At 40.6% G+C, this 7,500-nt stretch overlaps 1 protein-coding gene across 1 annotated transcript in view; it reads left to right on the forward strand.

Annotated features, from left to right (window-relative positions):
• The first annotated feature begins 2,381 nt into the window (after positions 1 to 2,381).
• The window catches only part of LOC143290210 (diacylglycerol kinase beta-like), a 121,830-nt gene continuing 116,711 nt past the window's right edge, over positions 2,382 to 7,500 (forward strand). The window contains exon 1 of the mRNA XM_076599534.1: positions 2,382 to 2,816. The gene's annotated coding sequence lies outside the window, so the exon portion shown is untranslated. The remainder of the gene's footprint in view (positions 2,817 to 7,500) is intronic.

Genomic DNA, 7,500 nt, shown 5'->3' on the forward strand with positions numbered 1-7,500 from the left:
CTTTCTCGTGACCGTACAAAGAAGTGGGATCTTTAACCTTAAAAAAAAAAAAAAAAAAAAAAAAAAAAAAAATATATATATATATATATATATTTTTTTTTTATTATATATATATATATATATATATATATATATATATATATACAGAGAAGCCGGCAAGAAAAACATACCATCATACTATCATCTTTCCAGCCACACCGGAACTGATGCGAAAAGAAAACGAAAAAGTATGGGTGTTGTAAGCCATGTTTTTTGTTTATATATATATATATATATATATTTGTAGAGGCTTTTCGTTTGTTTTATGTTATCTAAAAAGGTAAATAAAAATTTTCCGCTCTGTTCGCGGCGGCCATAAGTCACACTAAAAGATGTCAGTGACAGCGACGTTACAAGCCGTAAAATCGTTCTGGTATTTTCCTGTATTTAGTTTGGGGAGGGGAGGGGCGGGGGTGGGGGGAAGGCGACTCCATTATCTATCTTATCATCATTTTAAAAAAATTCATTTATTGATCTATTTCAGTTTCAACAAGGATGACGTCGCACGCACTGACGGCACGGCAGTAGTGATGGGGGAGGACTGTCAGTCATATAGTGTGTGTGTGTGTGTGTGTGTGTGTGTGTGTGTGTGTGTGTGGGGGGGGGGGGGGGGTGGAGGTGGGTGCCGTGTGTGTGTGTGTGTGGAGGGGGGTGCCGTGTGTGTGTGTGTGTGGGGGGGGGGGGGGGCGGGGGTGCCGTGTGTGTGTGTGTGAGTGTGTGTGTGTGCGTGTGTGTGCCGGGTGTGTGTGTGTGTGTGCGTGCGTGTGTGTGTGTGTGTGTGTGTGTGTGTCGTGTGTGTGTGTGTGTGTGTCGTGTGTGTGTGTGTGCGTGTGTGTATGTGTGCGCCGTGTGTGTGTGTGTGTGTGTGTGTGTGTGTGTGTGTGCGCCGTGTGTGTGTGTGTGTGTGTGCAATGCACTGAGTCAGCAGTCTTTAACCACTAGTGAAGCACTGAGAGATGTGACAACCTCTTCAGTCCACTTAGTCCCGCCGTACCAACACTGCACGTTCTTTCGCTGCCTGAGGACCTCACAACTAAAATCAACTTTATTTTGACTTACACTTAGAACGACACCCGCCCTCCGTCCCAAGTCCCCCCCGCTTTGTCAGGCCTTCAGACAAAAAAGAAGAAGAAGAAAAAAAAGATAGATACTAACACACACACACACACACATTTGTATTTCTTTTTATCACAACAGATTTCTCTGTGTGAAATTCGGGCTGCTCTCCCCAGGGAGAGCGCGTCGCTACACTGCCGCAGTGCAGCGCCACCCTTTTTTTTTTCCCCTGCGTGCAGTTTTATTTGTTTTTCCTATCGAAGTGGATTTTTCTACAGAATTTTGCCAGGAACAACCCTTTTGTTGCCGTGGGTTCTTTTTACGTGGGCTAAGTGCATGCTGCACACGGGACCTCGGCTTTATCGTCTCATCCGAATAACAAGCGTCCACTACGGCGGCCACCACTCAAGGTCAAGTGGAGGGGGAGAAATATCGGCGGCTGAGCCGTGATTCGAACCAGCGCGCTCACCGTGATTCTCTCGCTTCCTAGGCGGACGCGTTACCTCTAGGCCATCACTCCTCTGACGTAATTATAGTATAAGGAGAAAGGTGGCAGAATGGTTAAGACGCTCAGCTGCCAACAGTGACAGAGAGTCCGCCGGTGACGGGGTGCCGTGTGGGTTCGAATCCCGCTCTCGCCCTTTCACCCAAGTTTGACTGGAAAATCAAACTGGGCGTCAGTAGTCTAGTCTTTCGGATGAGACGATAAACCGAGGTCCTGTCAGTGTGCCTGCAACAAGCATTTCACTGAGTGGCGCACTGAAAAAGAACGCCGGCCGGCATGGCAACTGAACGACCCGGGAGAGTGTTGTCCTCTGCCGGGCCAAATCATATAAAAAGTAATCCACTCTGATAGTTACACACATATATAAGCATGCACTCAAGGCCTGACAAGCGCGTTGGGTTATAAGTGCAGCCAGGCCTCTGCCCAGCAGATGTGGTATGGATTTGTCCGAACGCAGTGACGCCCCCATGAGAAACTGAAACTGATATAATTCGGCAGGAAAAGACGAACTGACATAAGTGAAGTCGGCTACAAACAATTACAACAAGGATTGTATAACAGATTTACCGATGAATTAACCGCTTCCTCAACGTGTGGGTGAAAAGCAGGATTGACGTCATCGCGGCATCCACCGAAAACCAGCCTTCAGGCTCTGACTGAGCGTGCGCACTTCACTGCGAGATACCAGCTGCCTGAAAGCATTTGGAACCCCAGAACTGGTCTGCGTAGTCGTTATCACAGAGTATTTATTATTCATTCACATGTATATATACCTTCCAGCGACCTTTTTCTCCACGAGTTTCACCATGCTAAATTGATGGATAATTGAAGTTCAGCGCTGGTTCGGAGGTTGGCAGACGATGTGCCAGCTCAAAGTGAAAGCGAAACACCACTGAGTGTGGGCAGCAGCATATTTTGACGTCGGAGGTTTAGTCAGTGCGGGAAGGTGCGAGGAAGCTTCGACCTGACTCGCACCAGGCTAGGAGCCAGTTCGTGTATTTGCAATGGCTTTGAAACTCACATGGAAGTTTATTGAAAGCCCCGTTGGTTTTGTTAAACAGGGTGGAAACAGACTATAGAAATCAATGCCTTTTGTGCGTGGGCGGGTGGAGCTCTTTCATCGCGGAGGAAAGAAAGTCGTTTGGACGAGGAAAAGGCAGACCAGATCGCTGAAAGTGTGGTGGTGGACTAACGCGCAAACGAAACTATTTTGGAGGTGAGTAAGACTTGTTCGTGTGTACCGGACAGGCTTCCGATCAGCACTTCCGAATGATTATGCATTCCTACAGTCATTCATGCAGCAGGAGCCTACCATATGCGTAGATACCGACTGTGGACAGTGTAATTTCTGGTACACACACGAATGTCGAAATGAGATCAAGGCAAAAGCATCGTTTTGATGCACGCTCGCAGACGACAAAAATAAGAATCTATGATTCCGCATTGTGTTCTGTTTTGCCAGTGATTTATTTGTTTGATGATCAGAGGCAAACTTGTTAACAGATGTGCAGGCTCGTTAATTCTGTTACAAAAAGAAAAAAAAAGATGCACCATCACTTTTGTGCTGTTGCCGCGGTTCTGGCACTGCAGGCTCTCAGTCTCAATCTGACGCACTGCTTGCCCCCACCCTTCTCCACCCCAACCTCCCTGCGCAATCTTCTCATGCCACCTTCTATACGTACATGTCAAACATTTGTATATTTTGTTTTTGTTCTCCGTGTCTCTGTTTCTTTCTCACTCTCACTGCCTCTCTCTTACCCTCTGAATGTGACTGCAAACATGTGCGTATGCGCGGGCGCGCATGTGTGTGTGTGGTGTGTGTGCGTGCGCGCGCGCCTGTGTGTGTGTGTGTGTGTTTGCACTCAAATACATGCCAGACTTATTTATTTCATAGTCATCCTGCAGTTGGCATTGACCTTTGAACTTTTTGATATAAAGTACCCAGGTTATCCCCCCCCCCCACCCCCCACCCCCACACTCCAATATGTGATCTAATGATTCTAACAAGTGTGAAGAAGAAAGAATACAAACAAGAATTATGCAAAACAACAACAGCAAACAAACTGGATTTCAATAAACTTCAAGTGTGTTGTTATATAATCTTCCCCTCACATTCTGTTTGGCATTGACCAATTGAGCATCATTCTATTTATAAATCTGACTTTAATGCAAGGTGATTTTTTCTTCCCCCCCCCCCCTCCTCTTCATTGTCTTTACATGTCCAGGACTTTTGCATTGGTGGTTCTGACTTTAAATTTGTGAGTTTTGATGGAGCACAGTTTTGAGACTCATCATTGTGTTGTTGGGATTTGGGGGCAGGGAGGAAAGAGGGTGGTTTGATTCAGGTACTGCTGGTGAAGATGTTAATCCTGTTTGGAACTGATTGAAATGTTCCAGGGACTTTCTAAATGGTCATACCTCCTGATGCAATTTGCTCCATTCTGGGATAGTCCTTGGAAAAAGAAAGACATTTTTGGTTTTGTCTTTATTTTGTCTTGCTGTTCTGAGTGCTGTAGTGCAGTTTTTTTGTTTTTTTTGTATGTTCTGTTTTACACATACACACAACACAAACATACAACACACACACACACACACACACACACACACACACACACACACACACACACATATATATATATATATATCAGTGTGAAATATTTAAAAAACCAAACAACTATTTATTTCTTAGAAACAAAAATGATGGGGGTGAATTTGAACATAACCATCCACGGATCTAGTTTTTCAACAGTAACTATGTGATCATTTGTCCAATACTATTCTTAGTGAAAAGATGTAAAATCAGTGAACAACAACAACAACACACACAAACACACATACACATATATATTCAAACACATCTCAGTTAAGACTGTGTAGAGTTCTTTCGGTTGAAAATGGGTTTGAATTTTAACTTTGTCCTATTAATTATTTATCTTGCATTTATTTGTTAAAAAAAGTTAAGGCTTTGAGTTTGAAGAGAAGTGATTGATATTGTCTTATTTTTCAGAAAGTTAAAGCATTAATTTTATAATCTAACCATTTATAAGCATTAATTTTATAATCTGCTCATTAATTTCATAATCTAAAAGTGTTTAACTTTAAGATGTAAAGTTGTTTTGTTTTCTTATTATTCTTTTACCATCAGCATCAAAGAAGTGAAAATGGGAAAGAGAAAGGTGTTTATTATTATTTTTTAAGTAGTGAGACTATTACTAAGTATTAATATTAAGAATAATGATAAGTTGTCTTATAATGTACAAGATAATCATAATGTATAATTAGTTCATGCAGAACTGAAATCTATTAAACATTATTGGTTATTCAGTTGATGATAGTTATTTGATGATAAATCACAGTTGGACTATAACTAAAAGTGTTAGTATAATTTATATTCACTAATTCAGTATTGTGTTCTATTTTTGTCAAATCATATTTCTCTGTGTGAAATCCCCCGTCACCCCCACCCCTCCTTTCTGCCTGCAAGTGTAATTTACTATCACTGTGTATATCAGAGTGTGTTTTTTTTCACAGAATTGTGTGAGGAACAGTACTTATTGCAGCATGTTGAGTGCACACAAACATGTTCCCTTGTTTTAGTTGCCATTTTTTAATATTTTTTTTAAGGTCTCATCTGAAAGACTGGCACTCGGAGGTTGACTGCTGATATCTTAGTATGTATTTTGTCTTATACTACAGGAATATGTATTCAGGTGTTCCAGCAACTTGCGTAATGTTACTTATCAAATAGTTTTTAAATAGTATCCCCTTACTTACTGCCCATTATGCTGTCAGGCATGTAGGGCTGCAAGGAAGAACTGCCACTCTTGTACTCTAAGATAGTTTCCCCACTTTTTTGAAATTTGCATAAGAAATTTCTTTTTGACAAATTAATCAATGCTTTCTTGTTTTTCTGTCGTTTTCATTTTGGGCTGCCCTGCTTGTCATCTCCCCCTTTTACTTATTACCAGTACATCGCCCTTTTTTCTCTGTAGATACATAGCGCTCACTTTTGATTATAATTCTGTTTAATAGCATCCATATTCTGCTTGACACAGAGTCCAGTTATCCTGATCAACGTCACAGCTTGGTCAGTGTCTAAGGTGTTAACATTCACCAACAAGTAGTGACAAGCATCTTTCATTCTTTAATCCTTTCTGTGCCAAGCCTATTTTTTGCTCAGGGAGAACTAAACCTGCCAGTGGATGTTTTTACTTATACTGTTATAATATTTAAAAAAAAATCTAGCATGCAAACTGCTAAAAGAAAGTATACATCCATGACATATACTTTTCTCAAAGAAAAATGAACACACTATCCAATTATGACAATTTCACATAAATTTCATGAATTTTTTCAAGAGGTAGGCTCCTACAATGACATGGTCAGAAATTTCCATCATGGGGCACTTTTTTTGCACAACTGAAAGGGATGGAAATTTCTGGTCTGGGGCACTCAAGTGGTTTATGATTATAGTTTGATACCTATTCCACCCCCCAGCCATGAAAGTTTTATGTTTTGATTATTTATGATTTAAAGGTTTAAGCTATTGTCAAGTATTGTGAAATATTTAGAAAAAATAGTCTTTTCTTTATTTAAAAGAAAAAATATTGTGGGGGTTAATTTGAACATATATCATCCACAGATCTAGTTTTTGAACAAAAACTGTGTAACTAACATTCCAGTAGAATGTTAAAAACAGCTGTTGTGTAAAAATCTTCTCAGTAACTTCCATGTACTGGTGTACATGTGTTGTCGTTGATCATGTGACAAACAAGGGTGTAAGAAGGATCTATTTTTGTCACCATCTGCTGTCCTTTTCAGAACACCAGCTTCCCTGGTGGCTAAATATTGACAGTGACATTTGTTCTTGACATAGTTATTGACTGGGCCATCCAACTTATGTGGGTAACAGCTGTGGTCGACCTGCATAACATAAGTGTTCCAGCTGGTGCCAAGATGAAGATGGGTGGAGATATTTTTACACGCCTCATATAGGAAGACCCAGGTAGAGACTTTGCCCTAAACTTTGTCTGTGTCTCTGTTACAAGTACACTGTTCTGCAAAACCACATATTTCTGAAGGAAACTCAGATTTAGCACACAGAACAGTAATCTGTGTCTTTTTGGTTTTCATTGAATTCAGCATGAATTATTTGCTTAATTAAGGAATTAAAGCCAGTTGAAAAAAAAAGTGATAATCCATTAGAATGCTGTTGGAGTGTGTTGGCTTCACCTTGGTGATAAACTTTTAAAATAGCTTTTTTGTGTGTTTTTTGCTCTCTCCAAACTTCTTTTTGCAACCAACACATAGAACTGAGACAAAGAATTTAAGTGGGGTTTTTTTTTCTCTGTCTCTAGCACTCTCTGTAAAACAGTAAGAAGAATTTAACGGAGTTTAGGTGGGTTCTGTGGTATGTATGTAAACATTTTTATCTAATGCTATGAAAAAAGGGGCACAAAAACAAATAGTGAAAACTCTTCAACAGTGTGATTTGTGGGACATTTGTCAGAGATTCTTTCATTTCTGGGTCAGTTGTCGTTATGCTGTACATTCCAGGCAGTGCATTTATTGCCTTGCCTTGCCTTGCCATGACTTGATCAACAGATATCACAGGTGTACTTAGTTCAGCTTTTAGTTTTATGTTTCTCCTCTCACTCTTTTCTTTCTGCACTTGGGGTCTTTTCATTCTGTGTTTTGATGTTTTGCTTTAGAGGCATAAGTTGTTTGGATAAAAAAAATGTGAAGGACGAAAAACAAAACACACACACAAACAACAGCAATAACAACACAACCCCCTCAAAACAAAACCACACTCACCCCCACCCCCCAAAAAACAAAAAAACCCCAAAAAACAACCCCCCCAGAAAAACAACAACAACAAACAAACAAACAACCAACCA

This window comes from Babylonia areolata, chromosome 15 (assembly GCF_041734735.1).
Source record: "Babylonia areolata isolate BAREFJ2019XMU chromosome 15, ASM4173473v1, whole genome shotgun sequence".
Lineage (NCBI taxonomy): Eukaryota > Metazoa > Mollusca > Gastropoda > Neogastropoda > Buccinidae > Babylonia > Babylonia areolata.